Raw genomic sequence first — 16,883 nt, forward strand, 5'->3', positions numbered from 1 at the left:
CCCGGGCGCCGGGGCCCCTGCCTCCCCTGCCATCCGGGAGGCCACTGTGCAAAGCCTGCCCACTCAGAAGCCCGGCCACCCAGAGGGTGGCCATGGAAACCCCTTTGGCATGGCTGCCAGCCAGAAACCCTGCTGCATGGCTGGGGCCTGCCGGCGGGTTGCTGGGGTTACTGGAGGGGGTGGGGGGGCTGCAGCAGGAAGGAGGCCCCAAGGCCTGCGCAGAGGTCCATGGCCGGCCGGGCTGCTCTAACCCTCTGCCTGGCTTGATCCTGCTGAGGAAAAGCCCCAGAGCAGCCGCGTGATTTTCTTAGTTAACAGTTTCCCTTGACCTTGGGTTTAAAATGGCCCAGATCCTTTCCAGGGTGCTCATTAGGAAACACTAAAGGACTCGTGGTGGGAGGAGGGGGAAAGGCTTTTCCTGGCTGTGTGTTACTGCGGTGCAGGCTGGATGTCCCACGGTAGATGTTAATAGTTAACAGGCAGGTCTCTAAACACCGAGGGACCCAGGGAAACGTTGCTGTGCTCCTCCGTGAAACGGGGATATTTCTTCTGCTTAAAGAGCCTTTGTTAAACTGCCTTGGAATAACTCAAGCTTGACAAAGTGGAACTAATTGGCCTTCATCTTCCCAATCTTATGCAAAACAACTTTGAAATCAGAAGGATTTTTGAGGAAATGATATCCAGTACAAGGAGTAACGTGTGAATCAGGATTTTAAGGCATTTGGTGTAACATAAAACTTAAGTGATAACTGCACTCTGGGAGTTGTCAAAACATCTGCTAGCAAAGGAAAGGATGTAGGCCACTGCTCTGTCAAGGGTGGAGGTGACCTCCCTTCTTGAGCGGTCAGCACAGCCCTTAAAATAAGAGACTGTCCTGTGGATATACACGCTTTTCCAACCTTTTCTTGCTTTGATTTTGAATGACATATTAAGGACTGGATATAAACCCAGTTCTCTCCCTGTTTAAACACTACTGTCAATACCAGCCCTGATCTCTTTCTTCCCGTCTTTTAATCTTTTTTTTTTTTCTTGAGAACATTTTATTCAGAAGATAATTATTCTTATTTCCAGTTCCTTGCTTGAAGTTACTTTGGTTTAGGCATTTTCTTCACAAACTGCAGCAGAACTAATGAAGGTTCACTCTGTACAGTTAGTGTGAGTTTCAGTGATTAAAAATAAAACTCGTCATTAGTATTTATTCTTATGCCGGGCAAGGATACATGAAATCAAGAGAATCAGTTCAGCATTTGGCTAACCAAGACCAGCTCCCAACCTAATCAGCCTTTTGCCACTACTGAGAACATGCTAAAATCACCTTACTTGAACTTAATTAAAAGTATCCACCTATTTTTTAAGCAGTTTCTAAAACCAAATAAACTGCTATTCTACATTCCTAATACGGACCACATCATTATTACATATTTATGTCGTGGCTTTTAGAGGCCTCAGAGAAAACTGAGCTAAGCTAGTGTCTTCGTGTGCTCAAAGGCACAGCATGAGAGACAGTTTGTAGCTGGTCCCTGTTGTAAGAGCCTACATATCTCAGCAGGTCAAGTGTAGATGATAAAACAGATAAGGAGACATGAAATGACTTGCCTGAGATGATCCAGCAGATCAGTAAAGAAATTCAGGTTTCATTATGTACAGGCCTGTGCTGTTCCTGGTACATTGTACCTATTCCAATTCCTTCATACAAGTATCGCTTTAGTTCACATCATTCACTTCAGTATACTTTGTGGCTGAAGTTACTTGAAAAATAAGTGATTGAAGTTCTAAGATGGAAACATCTCATCGAGCACTCGCTGGACTAATTTTAACCTTTTCATGCAGGAGAAGTGTGGCACAGCTGCACATACTGTTACGTCAGGACTGTTTGTTTTTTTCCTAGAGAAACATATCTAATTACATATCATGTCTTCTTATTTTTATGTTTGCTATTAGGTGAGCTATAGGGCCTAATTCTACTGCTACAGAAATAAGCAGGAGTTTCTCCACTGATTTCAAAAGATTTGAAATTACTAAACTAAAGCCAAATCGTGGAATAGTTTGCATGGCCTCAGCGTGCAGCTTGCAAAAAGGAAAGAAGTGATATGCACACAGCATTAGATTTCGTTAACATTAAAGTCAGGGATTCAGTTAGGCTTTTGCTACCACGTGCTTTGGAATTCGGTGGCAGCACCAAGATGCCACCATAACATCCCGCATGGTGCAACAAAAGGTGGAGAAACTGGTTCAACACTGGCTTAGGTGTGGACACATGCCCAGGTGAACTTCCATTGTCACCATACATGATTAAAGAAGGATCTTCACAGTTAGATCTCAAGGGTCAGAGCATAGCACTCAGGGATGTGAAATGGAGTTAAGACAATCAAGGAGGGACTCAGGTTGGGTTTGGGTTTTTTTCTCTTTCTTAGACCACTAGCAGAATGAATGAGCCCAAACCAACTTCCTTATCTGCCACCGGCTGGAGAGAACCTCTGGCTTTTGAAGATGCAGGGCCCTCCAGACATTTCCCTGTTTAACTTACACTTTTGCAAGCTTCTGAGGTGACTTTGGCTGCAGTATCTATTCCACGCTTGCAATTTATAGCAATGTTTTTATTAAAGGATCAATAAGCAATTAATATTTGTTAAAAACAAGTGTAATGTAGATGTGTCGTGGTTTAGACCAAATTGGCTACTGGGGACCTGGGGGACCCCAGATGGGACCGACAGATCCCTCCTCTTCAAAGAGAGAGGCAGAGGAGGGAAAAAGTGACTTAGGAGTTTAGAAGGAAATAAACTACTTTAATGAAATATTAATAATAAAATAAAAAGAAATAATGAGATATATACAAATCCATATCAAGCTCTCAAGATGACAATCATGACACCGGCTGGCACTGGGGCAGTCCCAGGCTGGACTCAGTGACGGACGGGAACTGGATTCTGGATCTGCATTCGGGATCGGGAGCACAGGCAGACGAAGAGAGTCCTCCTCAGATGTCGGCCATTGAAGAAAGAGAGCGGACCCTTTGATCCCTCAGCTTTTATACTGAGCATGAGGCAGATGGGATGGAAAACCCTGTTGTTCAGTTTTGGGTCACCTGTCCTGTCTGCTCCTCCACGCAGGTGGGACCCCACTATGCTTTTCCGCTTCTGACCCTCCAACGGGGCAAATAACAAAGTTGGTTGGCCTTGGGTGTTATAGTAATAAGTATAAGCAAGGTCCTCTCTGCACACCATGCCTGGGCATCAGCTATAAACATTGGTCTTATCACTCTGAGAGAGTGAACATTGTCTGCACAATATGCTGTTAATTTCAGTAGTTAGAAGAGGCCCAGCTAAGAAGCAAAGTTAGAGAATAAAATTGGTCCTGTTTCACCTCAAACCAGGACAAGATGTAATAAACCAAAGAGTAGCTTTTGCAGGTTACTTCAAGCAACATGCTGATCTATTAGAATTTAGAACATTCATAAAGCACACAATAAAACAACTACTGATTGAGTATTAACTCTTGGGAAAAAGAACTGTAATGTCAAACGTGGTCAGTATGTTGTTTTCCAGAAGAAAACCAGAAGTATCTTTTTTGCTGATTAAAATGGCTTTCTGAGGAGGAATTAAATCTGGCAAGGAGGTTCGGAAGAGAAAGGTTCCCTGTGAATTAAAGCGTGACAGTTTTCAGGAGTAACAAATCCTTAATTAACATGGGATGGATGCCAGAGGCAGTTATTTTAAAAATAAACTTGAAAGCAAGTGCAGGAATTCCCTTAAACAAAGGTTTTCTGTTGCCATTTTCTGAGAACATGTTGTTTTATTGGCCTATTTGGTAGGCTATTGGGGCTGGCATCACAGAGGCATCATTCTAATTGTCATTTAATAGAAGCTTTATTTTATTTTTTTCTAAACCACTTCCATGAATCTCCCATCACCTAAGCCTGGCATTAAAGAGAATTTGAAATCAAACAAGCTACTCAAGAAAGAATTGTCCTTTGACAGAACTGGGGCTCCCAGTGCATTTTAATTTTTCTGTAGACTACATGAGGTGGAGACAAGGGCTTCTGTGTCTTGATCTGTGACAACTAGGTTCTTACTAAATAATAAGCACAATAGTTGATGTAGAGGTTCAGGGTAAATCTCCACATTTAGCATATGTAGGAATAGATGGATTTACATATGCAATTACTGCAGAAGACAGAGAGATGATAGACTATTGCCTTTGTAAAAATCCAATTTTCTTATGTACCAAGTATGAGTAGATAAGCAAACAGTTCTGGCTTCTCATAGTGGTCATGCACACAGAAATTGGTAATACTTGCATTTACCTTTTGCTCGTAAATAGCTCATGCAAAGTTAATTAAATATCACAAGTAAATTCGCCACTTTATTTCCCTTACTTAACTACAATAATTGATCCTGGATTCAGTAAGGAGAAATGTAGCTATTAGCAAATGAGAAATGCAGGGGTGTAAGTCGGTAGTGATCTGTAACACTCTACCTTTTAAAATTCAAAAGTAAAAATAGAAAGGTACATTAGTTCACTTTACCTGAGTTTCTGGTTGAGCAGCTGCTGTGAAGAGGAACATTATTACTTTTCTATGAATTTCATTAGGTCTAGTTTCTGTGTCATATTACAACAGAGAATGCTTTAATGATTCTAACTACATTTGACAGGTACTGTAGGCAGGAGCACATAATGGCATCAGCAGAACCAGTCCTTCCTCATTAATTCATAGGCTTTTCTGGTGTGCTCATTCCCATAATATGTGAAGCTTTGTAAACAGTAAATGGGTTTTTCTTCATAACCCACTCATGAGAGGTACTGAAGCAGTTGTTCACTTTTATAGATGGGTGACAGAAGCACAGGGAGACTAGGTGATAAGCCTGAAGACTTTTGCAAAGCTAAGTACATGCTCCAGGTCTCTTGGTTCCACTCTTGCTCTGGAGATGCCTGTGCCTTTTCCCTGGTTTCACTGTGATGGGTGCTACAGGAACCCATGAAGTGCACGTCACTAGACCTCTTCACAGATATCTCCTGATTACAATTTGCTAACTTGTCCTGGGATTGCAACACGTCTTTGATGCAGACCACTTATCAGAAATATGGTATAGAAATGATGTGGGACAATGTAATATAGAAATGTAGATTAGTCTATCTAGTGAAGTCTTTTTGTAAGCACCTGTTTGTACTGTTACTGATCAGCACCAGTTAGTCATAGTGTGAATGTGCTGCAGTCTCTTACTTTAGGCAGGGAAAGGCTGAGCTACAATATTTTGGCCATACAGCTCTCAGTTTGATGGTGCTCTGCCTCCACAGCTTTGCTTTGACCCATGGGAAAGGTAGGGGCCAGGGCAAACTCGTGCTGGGAATGAGGAGCTACGCCTTCAGCCCCCTCAGGCCTGGGAACACTTGGAACCCGTTTCCCAGTGAATTGCTGGGGAATCAGGCAGGGTGGCACGACCACTGCTTAACCAAAGGGATTTGAGCAGACGTAGATCTTGGGACCTCTTTGGTGGTGGAGAGCCTCCTTGTTTGTCTTTGAATCACGGGGGATCTTTGGCATCTACAATCTTAAGCAAAGAATTTTAGATCTTGTCTGAAAGCCTGCATTTAAGAATACAGGGAACTTTGTAATCCAACTGTAGGTTTTGGGGCCTTCAGGGTTCCGCACCCATTGCTAGTACGTGGTTTCAATTGCTTTCCTGAAGCTATGTGCTCAGTTTGGCACGCAAGTCCTGTAGTCAAACATCGTGGGTCCCCAGAACACAGCCCGGTAACTGAAACTTAACGAAAGCCAAGTCAAATTACAGCTCCCGCTTTCTTCTAATCCACTTAAGCCAGCTACCTATTAAAGAAGGAAGCTAAAACATGGTGTCCATCAAGATAATAATAATTTTATTTTCTTCTAGATATTTAGTTGTTCTGAATTTGATGTTTAACATGCTTTATATTAAAGATATTAGCTATAAATTAACCATATGGCAGTTTAAAATATAATGATAGGATTTATATGTAATATTGGAAATAATGCAATATTTTAATATAACGTATTTCATATATATTTTTTTCAGGGAAAATGTGATATACTTTTAATGTGGTATGCTCATCTTTTAATCTTCAACGTTCTTTTTTAAGTAAACATTAACTAACGTTTTCATTGATCTCTATCTGCACAAATGTAAGAAGAGAGATTCAGCTAGTGAGGTCAGGATCCGACCTATGACAACTAGGTCAGTTGCTGTTAGCTTAAGAATTTAGTTTTCTTTTTTTTTCAGTTTTGTAATGTTCACGTAAGGCATACCACACACAGGTAGCTTGGAGCACAGAATCATATATGTAATTTTAATTAAACAAGCAAATGTTTGCACAGGTTTTGTTATGAATTTTAATTTCTGTAAGCCAGGCGTAAATAGGATTCACAAGACTGAATGACAGAGCTCTCTGATGGGATGTCTGTAATCCTTTTACTTTGGAATACATTAACGTTGGTTTGATTACAAGGAATGAATACATATCACTATCAGACTGCTCTCCTTCACTAACAAGCACAATTATTTGGCTTTCCGTGCACGTTTATCATCTGATACTGGTAATGATTTTTGGTCCCTAATTCTGAGGAATCTAAATTCCCTGTTGCTACACACTCCTTTTACTCTGTATCTTAATGTGTCAATATTCGTGTAATAACATTTATTTTGTGTGAAGTAATCCAAAGGGGGCTGAATAAACTTCTAATATATTCACAACACAGGGAATCTTTTCTTAAATTTGTATGACCAATATTCATGCCAGACATATCTAAAAATCACTGACTGATACTGTGATAATGAATTATTTAGTTATCCATTCTGGAATTGAGGGTAGATGTCTCTGATGTGCCCAGTCTATGGGCAGAACTAGATTTTGCTCTTGCTCACTTCCAGCATTTCTGATGTCCACTAATATTTGGGATCGACCTTGAGGTTGCCCTCAATTAACCTGAACCACATTCCTTGTCCTGGCTACCTCTTGCAATTCTGCTTTAATGTGAACACTTTCTACATTTAGGCAAAATTACATGTTCTGTATTATGGCATCTGCAGATGTCTTCTTTCCTTTGGGAACACAACAGTATCCTTCCCCATCATTCTCCTTGGCTTCAGAGACAGACCTACAAGACTCCAACTCTCATCGGATATGAAGGCAAATGGAGGAAAAAGTCTGTCTTCCTCCCATAGGCAGAAAAGTTATAAATAACCCTCTCTTTTCTGAACAATCTGAGGTGAACAAAGAGCAACTCTCAGGCAACAGAAGGCAACAAGGGAAGAAAATTGGATTAGTATCTGGTCTATGTTGTGACTTTTCACCTTCACTGCTTCTTTCAGCTTCTTTTGGAAAGAGGAGGGGTGGTCTGTTACTTCCTTTCCCTTCCTCTGCCTTTGTGGAGCAGCTACCTGGCCTCCTCTGCAACTTTTTGGAGACTTGGCCAGGTAAGTGTGTTGCAGCTTTCTTGCTCCTTTCTACCCTAAGAAAAGAGAGCAGGAGTCACAGGGGAACACAAAAGCTAAGAGGATGTCAATCTCCCACAAACCAGCTGCCAGGCTGTTTGTAATCATTGTTGGTGGCAAGAGAGGCACCAAGGTCCCACCCAATATGACCCCAGAAAGCTACTTCTGATAAATATTACACTACCAATGCTGGAAAACTGAACTGCTTATTAAGTTTGGTATGCAGTCAGCTAAGAAGGGGGAAGAAAGGCTTAGTTAGGCACATTGTATTAGAAATGTAATTACCACTTTTAAGTTAGTCAAGTGTTGTATGCTTAGAAAACACACATTTGACAATCTTGCATAGCTGTAGGTACATATTTTAGTTCTTCAACAGGAAAGAAATTCTAAATAACAGTTGCAAAAATATATTAGTAATTCATTTGTATCAACTCAACAAAACACAGTTAAGACTACAGAGTGCGAATTCACAAGTAACTAACCCACAGTTTTATAAAACGGGGTCTCTTATCACAACCAGGAAAATGAAATAGTGGATACAACTTCTAATCTTAACTGCCAACTAGTCATTGTTGACTGAGGCTTTTATATTCCTATTTAAACTAGATATATTGGATAAACAAGTGAATTAAGAGCTGCAGCTGTCCTTCACTTCCTCTGTAGTCAATGGAAAGACTATATTTTTAGATGGCACTTCAGATCTGTCCATTGCCTGTATGAAAGCATGTAGTGGGAAGAGGAGTCTATATTGGACATCTGAGCTATACACCTAATAGAGGCATATATTAATCTCAGCCTAAATCCATATTTCTTACTCAGACAAAATTTCAACCTTGGCAGAGTTTGGTGTCATGCAGAGATTTGCTTCAGAAGGGAATGTCTTACCAGGACTTGTTTGTTAGGTCAGCACCTGGTAACAATATAAGACAACAAAAATACCCACTTTTGTAGTTCTGAGAACATAAGATGAAAAGTGTTGTATATATATATATGTAACAAAGCAGGTATTGGGCTTCATTATACAAATATTCGTATAACAGCCCAGATTGGAAGGGACCTTGAAAGATCATCTGGTCCAACATTTTGTGGAAAAGGGAGCCTAGTTGAGATTTAGAACCCTGTGAGTTACTTCTTGAAAACCTCCAGTGATGGGGACTCTACCACATCCCCGAGGGGATTGTTCCAGTGATTGATCATTCTCACTGTAAAAAATTTCTTTCTTATATCAAGATGAAATCTCCCCCACTGCAATTTGTGGCTGTTGCCCTTGGCCCTCTCCGTGTGGCTCCTTGTGAAGAGAGCCTGCATCTTCTTTCTAGCTGTCCTTTAAATACTAGAATACTGTGATGAGGTCCCCCCTTGAGCCTTCTCTTCTCCAGCGTGAAAAGACCTAACTCCTGCAGTCTTTCCTCATCATGCAGGTTCTCCAGCCTTTTGATAGATTTCGTGGCCCTCCTTTGGACCCTCTCCAGTCTGTTCATGTCTGTTTTGAATTCTGGTGACCAGAACTGGATACGATACTGCAGGTGTGTCCTGACAACCGCTGAGTAGAGTGGGATGACCACATGTCTATCTCTGCTAGTAAAGCCCCTGCAGATGCAGCCCAGGATCCGATTTGCCTTTGTTGCTGCCGTGGCATACCACTGACTGATGTTCGGCTTGCTGTCCACCAGGACCCCCAGGTCCGTTTCAGCAAGGCTGCTCCCCAGCCGCATAGATCCTGAGTAAAAACCGCTTATCACCACCCTCCGAGTGCAGTCTGCGAGCCCATTTCCTACCTACCTCGCAGACCACCCTTCTAGTCTGTATCTTGCCAGTTTGTCCTGGAGGAAGCTGTGGGAATCCAGTGGTATAAAGAGGGCTGACCTCCACCTTCTTTCAGCAAAAAGTAATACCAGAGCTGCTGGCAAACCATGCTGCACATGGAGGAGGAAGAACTGTGTGGGGATTTCCCTTAGGGGAGTGGGTGCACTACTGACAAATGCAGTAGAGTTCATGCGATTTACACATGGTTCCTCTCATCACGCTGCTCTTATGATCATTTTTTTTGTGTGACATCTGAGCCATAGAGTTTTGTTTGCACAAACACTTACAAAGTTAATTTTAATCATGCAAATAAGTAGTGTTTCACAAATACTAATTGTGAATTTGCACTTGAAGGAATGATTAAATTGTCATCCAATTAAGGGACAGAAAAAACAAGTGGCTTGTGTAATTAATTGCCTTGAATATTACAACTCAAATTTTCAATATTCAAGATCAATAAGGAAAAAATTAAAATTATATGCATAAAGCAAGTTGGAATAATTACTATATTTGAGGAAATTGATGTTATTTGGATATATTTCATGATGTGAGAGGACTACTTAATTTTCTCTTCTGCTTTTTTTTAAATATCTGGTGTATCATTCCACACCATATAAAAAAACAGTTTTATTTTTTATTTTCTTTAGCTGCAAAGAGCCATGAGTAGTATTCACTTTATTAATATGTTTATGGTGCAGACTAGTGAGCTCTTAGCCTTTTACTTAAGAACTTAATTTTACAGCCTTGGAGTATATCAGGGTTTCTCTGACCTTCGCTATAAAAGCAATGGTAAGAATGTATACCTTAGGTTCCCCAAATGATACAGATTCATTTTGTGAATTTTATATCCCTAAACAACTAAGTAAAGAGCTGGCTTGGTTCCACATAGAAATATAATTACTGTAAATTGCATGCTTACCAGCACTCGATTACTGATGAAGTTGCAATCAGGAATGTGACAGATGAGGGATTAGTTTCCCAGAAACAGGGTTTCTTCATTCTTCTTGTTATGAACATATGTGTATGGAGGAAACAGATCTGAATGTGCCAGATGAATAAATGAAGAAGTCTAGGATGAAACAGAACAGCTGGAAATGTAACTGGTGATAATTGAAGGCTAATTAACTTCAATGAGCAATTTTCCACCAGGTGTTCTATTAGCCATATAGAAAGAGAAACTAGAAAAAATGCACAGTGTGCATTTTCATTCAGAAATTCGATATGAACTGCTGTTCTACCTACATGGTAGTTGGGAAATGACTGTACTGTCTGTTACAGGTATAAATATTCATGCGGCTTTGACTGATTTGCAAAAATCTTTTCATTTCTTTTTAAGCACTGACTTGGTTTTGTACATTCCTTGTCTTATCAGAGATGTGAGTCTTTCTTACTTTAATAGATAATAAAAATTAAGAGTTTACTTTTAAGAATATTTTTGAATGCTAAAGCTCTTTCTCCGATGTTCTTTGTCAGTTTTGGCTACTCTGCTGTAGCCTGCTATAGTGCTTTCCAAGCAGCAGTTTCAGAGTATGTCCATAATCCCTGCAGCTTTTGACTATTGCTTTGAACATCATACACAGTGAGTAATGAACCCTTTTTTCCGGAACAAGCCATTTAAAGAGCAGAAAAGGGACACTAGGTGCCCTACTTAAAACTTTTTACCTTTTTACTCACATCCACATTCATTATGCAAATTGTTTTTTCTGCATATTTGTTCCCCTCTGTGTTTAGGATCCTTTGGTCCTGTATGATCCTTCAGTTTGCCTGTCATCATGTAGGAAACTGGGGTTTGAGTCCTATATACGTGGCTTTTAAAGAGAACCAAGGCTATGCAAGTTTTGGATAAAAAATGTCCTTCTATTACCTTCAAAAATCAGGAGATTGACATAAGGAATGAATTTAATCTTTCTTTACTTTAGCTGCCCAGAAGGTAGCTGCTGTACTTTTAGTAGAAAGAAACAGGGTTACTTCCTTTCTTGAAGTTTTATCTTTTTAAATGCTTCTGAAGGTGCCTGTTGCCGTATTGATAGGGATGGCTAGCTGTGATTAGCCATGTAAGTGTGCAAGTTGAGCAAAATAAATAATAAACATGGAAGATATGGTGATTCACCTTCTGTTGGTATCTGTTTTTCTTCATTAACTATCTGAGGAGTCACTGAGAGGGTGGTTAGTCACTGGAACAAGCTCCCCAGGGAAACGAACACAGCACCAAACCTCTCGGAGTTCATGGAGCATCTGGACGATGCTCTTAGTCATATGGTTTACTTTTAGGTAGCCCTGTGAGGAGCAGGGAGTTGGAGTCGATGATCCTTATGGGTCCCTTCCAACTTGAGAGTTATTCTATGAGTCTATGAGTCTACATGACTACCTTAGATTTAGACAGTTAATCTCTAGACATCTGAAAGAAGGTCAGATGAATCCAACCATATGGTCTACAGACAAACACGGATATCTTTCCATTTTGAAAAGAATAGTCATCAAAGGCATGAGACTGAGGTATTTTCTTCCAGTCTTACCTTGGATGCTTACTTTTGGCTTTAATGAAATACTGAAATTTTGCTTCTTACTGGTATAGGGTCTTAAGTTTTTACAAATTCAGTATATTACTAAGCATTGTTTTGCCTATGTAAAAATAGGCAATCCATTTGTTGTGGAGCTTATCATTTATAGGATTATTGTCTTTCCTTGTACAAGTGGTTTCCCTGTAACTCATGTCACAGGTATTTTAAAAATGTTTTTTGGTATCCTTTTTAAAAGGAAACTGCTCTTAAGAACCAACATCTAATGATCTTCTTAATCTAAAATATCACTTATTCCCCTATAGCAGCTGTTTGTTCTTTGGGATCAGGGATAGGAAAGGGAATATTTAAATATTGCCATGGGAATTCATGATATTTATATGATCAAAGATGCCTTCATCTACAAGACAAGTAAAAGAATCAATATAATTCTCATTACTTGCCACAACAAAGGACTTTAAAAATAATTAAGTAGAGTTGTCTTTTTTTAAAGCAAAAAAACCCCAATCCTGTAATTGTCAGAGGTATGATATTCTGTTGCTTATTAATGAGAATCTGGAAAACAAGTTCTTGCCAGGATTGTTTAAAATCTTGAAGTTTTGATTGAATTTTAATTTTGTTACAGTAAAAGATGAAAAACTGACTATAGCAATCAAAAGGTCATTTTTGCAACACTGTCAATGCAGGAAATACATTTGCTCTAATGCCTGTAAGAGGTATTCTTAATAGATTCATAAAAATAGCATGCTAACTATTAATAAATATTGCCATGGTAGGAAGAAACGTGCCAGAAACAGCAATAACAATAATTACCTCTAACTGTGTTCCTGAGAAACATAGCTATTTGAAAGATTGTTTGATAGAAAGTATGTGGGTCAAGACCTGTCATCGCTCCAACAGAAAATGTACATGATTCATTTTATGTCATTCTTGATCAAAAAAGCATAGAAAGCTTGATACCTCAAATAGCTCCAAACCTGAAAACTTCATATTTTTGTGAGAATACTTTAATTTGAAAACTGGGTAGGAACCACCTCATTATGATAAAATGATTTTAAAAGTAATTAAGCATTCTGCAGTTCAGGTATTAAAATAACTAGCCAAGAATTTTTTGCTTTCTTTTATCTTCACCTCTTTGCTGATAAGGAAGCAGTGTGATCTGAGGGATAAAAGGAAAGTGCAAAGTAACACTAAAATTAGCTAGCAGTTTTACAATGTAGGTAAAAAATTGGCAAGAAATATTCCTTTGGTGATCATTTGTGTCTCAGAGTAAGAGAAAGAAAGGTGTTCCTGCCAGAGATGTTGTCCTTAATGTGTAATTTTCGCTATAGATTTGATTGATATGTATTTGTATATGCAAGCGAGGTGCTGCTTTCTTTAACTCCTGGTCCTGAGGTGAAAATGTCAATCGGTGTCTTGCTCGGGTGATTGATGGTCATGCCAGTGCCTGGGGGCTCTGTGGAAAGCCATGGGAATTGCTAGGAGATGTCTTGCTTTCACTTCAGGCTTTGAGGAACAAGGATCCTCTCCACATATTTCGGTTTTCAAGACTCCATGACAATCATCACTGGGGATGGCAGTAAAATAATGATTTCTGGAACTAAAAGCACAGAAAAGCTAGAACTGTAAGAACCATGGGTCACATTTTTTAAAAAGGTATACCATACAAAACATTTTCTGTATAGCATAAAGCTTTTGGCCTTCCCACAGTTTGGGCTGAGCCGAACAACTTCCTAACTATCTGGAGCAGTCATTGGGACATCATGGGGGCCAGGGGCTCCCCGGGGGCCGGCAGCAGTGGGGACAGCCCAGGGTGGCAGGGCAGGGCCGGGCAGCCAGGTACTGTCCCACCGCTCCAGTCTGGGGCATCGTGCACCTCCATGGGGAAAGGGCTGGGCCAAGGCCAGGCTGGGCCATTGGCCCATTGGTGAGCCTGCCTCAGTGGGGACCATGGCTGGCAGGACAGGGCTGTGGGGAACTGGAGACCAGCCCTGCTGGGGCGGCGACTGGTGGCCCCAGGGGCTGAAATGGCATCCTGGGCTGTGGGCAGGTGGAGGGAGGCCCTGGAGAGTCCCAGCAGGGCCTATTCCTGCCCTCAGGTTCCCTGACACATAAATGTAAAGCTAGAGTAAAGCAAGGAATCAGTCATACATAGCAGCAGTTTTGAGTGGTGTTTGGTATGCTTTTTCTTAATCATATTTTTTAACAGTGTGTTGTTGAAACTGTAGCATCTCGTGTTTAGTGTGTAGAAAATAACAAAGGCGAGAAAGAGCTCTGGTAATGGACCTCTCCATTAATTAAGTCCATTAATTTCAACACTGGAAAAATACCACTGTGTGTTGGTAGGGAGAAGGAGGAGAATGCCTGGTACCCCATTGTCCTGGTGTGGCTGGCGCAGGAATGGAGTCCTGAAAATCAGTAGTCGGCGATGTGGTCAGCTCTTTCTGCAAAACCCAGGTAACAGAAGAGCCCTTAGATAGCAGGAGGAAAAATGTGCTCTTCTGCTACTTTATGCAGTGTTGTTTTTGCATGGCTTTGAATGATTGTAAGTCCTGTGAAACGTGTTTCAGTAAGAACTTCCAAAAATTTAGGTGTTCAGATGTACTCTGCACTATGAAAATATGTGAATAAGGTGGTTTGTGTTGGGGGAGGAGGGGGGAGTTAACCTATAGTAAAATTTCTGTAAAATAATAAACAATTTATGTAGAGTCCTGTTGCTGTTTTTCTGACTTCTGTTGTTCAGGTAGAATATTAGTTGTACAAGCGGCAACTACATCACATATGTTTGTGAATGTATCTATAATTGATGACTCATATTCAAAACCCACTTGTTTTAAAAGAAGATCAACACCACACTGAGTACTGAACATTGTATTTTGCTGCTCTTATAGTTGTCTGGCATGCAACAGTATATATATATATATACAGTGATATATACATAAGAATACATACCATTACTTTTATTCAGAACCAGTCAACCTCTGCTTTGTCCATATGGCTGAGCCTCTAAAAGGAGGACACTCATAGAAAACATCAAAATACCACAGATTTCTTAAGTTTTGTTTGACTGGCTGTATGTTTTACCATCTCTTGACTATCTTTGTACTTTTCATGCAAACATTGGGAACAGCAGGGCAAAAAATTGAGTGTGTTTAAAATACACAGATTTGTATTCTGTATTACTCAGTGTGGTATTTGTGCTTCTGCTTGGATGGGGTGCTTAGTTTGAGAGACAGGTGGAGAGTAAATGGGATCGAAGAGACTTAGGAGTGTTTAATACATATCTACAGCTATTTGCTTGGCAAAGACGATGACGTTCCGTTGCATGCTAATTCTTTTTGCAAAGCCAATAAAAGAGCAGTTTTTTTCTTACAGAAACTGACTTAGAAGTCTAACAGTGTAGACTGATGTTGTGGGGAGTGCTTTTATTTTTTTCTTTTTTTTTTTTAACTGATATCACATAAAACCTAGGTTGCTGTGACCTTGTTATTCTCCACAGTTAAGTGCAGGGGTAGCGAATTTTAAGGACAAGAGGTGAAGGATTACTCAGGAGGATGCCAGTACAGACACTTCCATTTGAGAGTATGATTTGATGAAGAATAGAATGAAGGAGAGGAAGATGAGCAGTGGTGAGTAATATTTTCTGTACTGACAAAAGGGAGAATTTCCTTGGTGAAGTAAAAATATCCTGAGAGAGGGCATCAGCTTTTGAAATATGTGCTCTCTTTAACTAAGATTGGTTGAAACACGCTTTTCCTTCCACTGTAAAGGATTTAGGGAATAAAGGAATAACAAAAAATATTTAAATCTCACAAGGAAATTCTGAGTCCCATGAAACTGATTTTAAAACTCCTCTTGACTATGGTGGAAAAAAAATATCTTTCAATTTATGTTGAAGAAAACAATGGCATTTCCATCTAGAATCTGGTAGAGAGAACAAAAGAAAGCAGGAATTAAGAGGCCAAATTTGTATCTTCTGCATTGATAAACAGGACAGGACAAATTAATCTTTGACTGGGGTTAATAGCTGTGATTAGACATAATGTTGTTGAAATTCTGCTGCTTTGTCGAGGACAAGTTTTAGAAAGTCCATGAGGCAATAATGAAAATTACAATTTGCAGCTATTGCTGGCAGGGATTGAAGGTACTCTTGCACAGATAGGGTGTTCATAAATGTTAAGGCATAAGGTCTCAGAAATGACAGCAGGCAATGATTTTAATTTGCTTATGTCTCAATTAACGTATATTTTGACATTCTACTTAATCAAACTGATGAGTTTTATTTAACTTCTTTCCACTGACAACTGACCTGCTTTTTTTTTCCTATCCCATTCCCCCATAAAAAGAAATGGCTTAATGCACAGATGCTCATGGACAGCAAAGCTGAATAAGCTTTGTCTGATTAAATATTTTCAGAGAAGAATACCTGACTTGTCACTTACTGCTTGGTATATTAAAGCCAAACAAATTATATGCTTTCTAAATAAGGAATTCAACAATAACAGTGCAACCTTCTTATACTAACTGTGCCTATGGTCTCGTGTAAGTCCACACTCTGTAGCCAGCAACTGTGATGTCAATAACTTGATTCTATTAAGAAAGAGGAGTGATGATCAGAGTTAGAACAAATGAGGACATTACAATCTAAAATGCATTGTCTAGCAAATAACCATGCGTTCTTCAAGACAAGGATTATCTTTTTGTTCCCTGTACAGCATCTAGCACAAAGGGTGTCTGTGCTACAACTAAATCTCAAAACACTACTGCAACAGAAATAATAATAAACCATATAGGGGAGGATTATTTGTATTTTGGAAAAAAACTATCAGTTAATTGTCCATATAAATGTGTTTAAAATTCCCTACTCTCTTCTCTCTCTTTTCTCTAATGATGTCAAAGTAACTTTGCAAAGTCTGGGAAACTGTCTTGTTACTGATCACTGAGAATAAGAGTATTTCTTTTAATATGCCCAAAATGCAAGCAGTTATTTGATGTTGTATGCTGGCCAGTTTGTTCGATTTAGTACAGTGATTCATTCCCACTTTCTCAGCAAACCTGGTGCTAGTACTATCCAAAGCAATTCCAATATCTA

This window comes from Charadrius vociferus, unplaced genomic scaffold, assembly GCF_000708025.1.
Source record: "Charadrius vociferus isolate BGI_N301 unplaced genomic scaffold, ASM70802v2 scaffold278, whole genome shotgun sequence".
NCBI classification, from domain to species: domain Eukaryota; kingdom Metazoa; phylum Chordata; class Aves; order Charadriiformes; family Charadriidae; genus Charadrius; species Charadrius vociferus.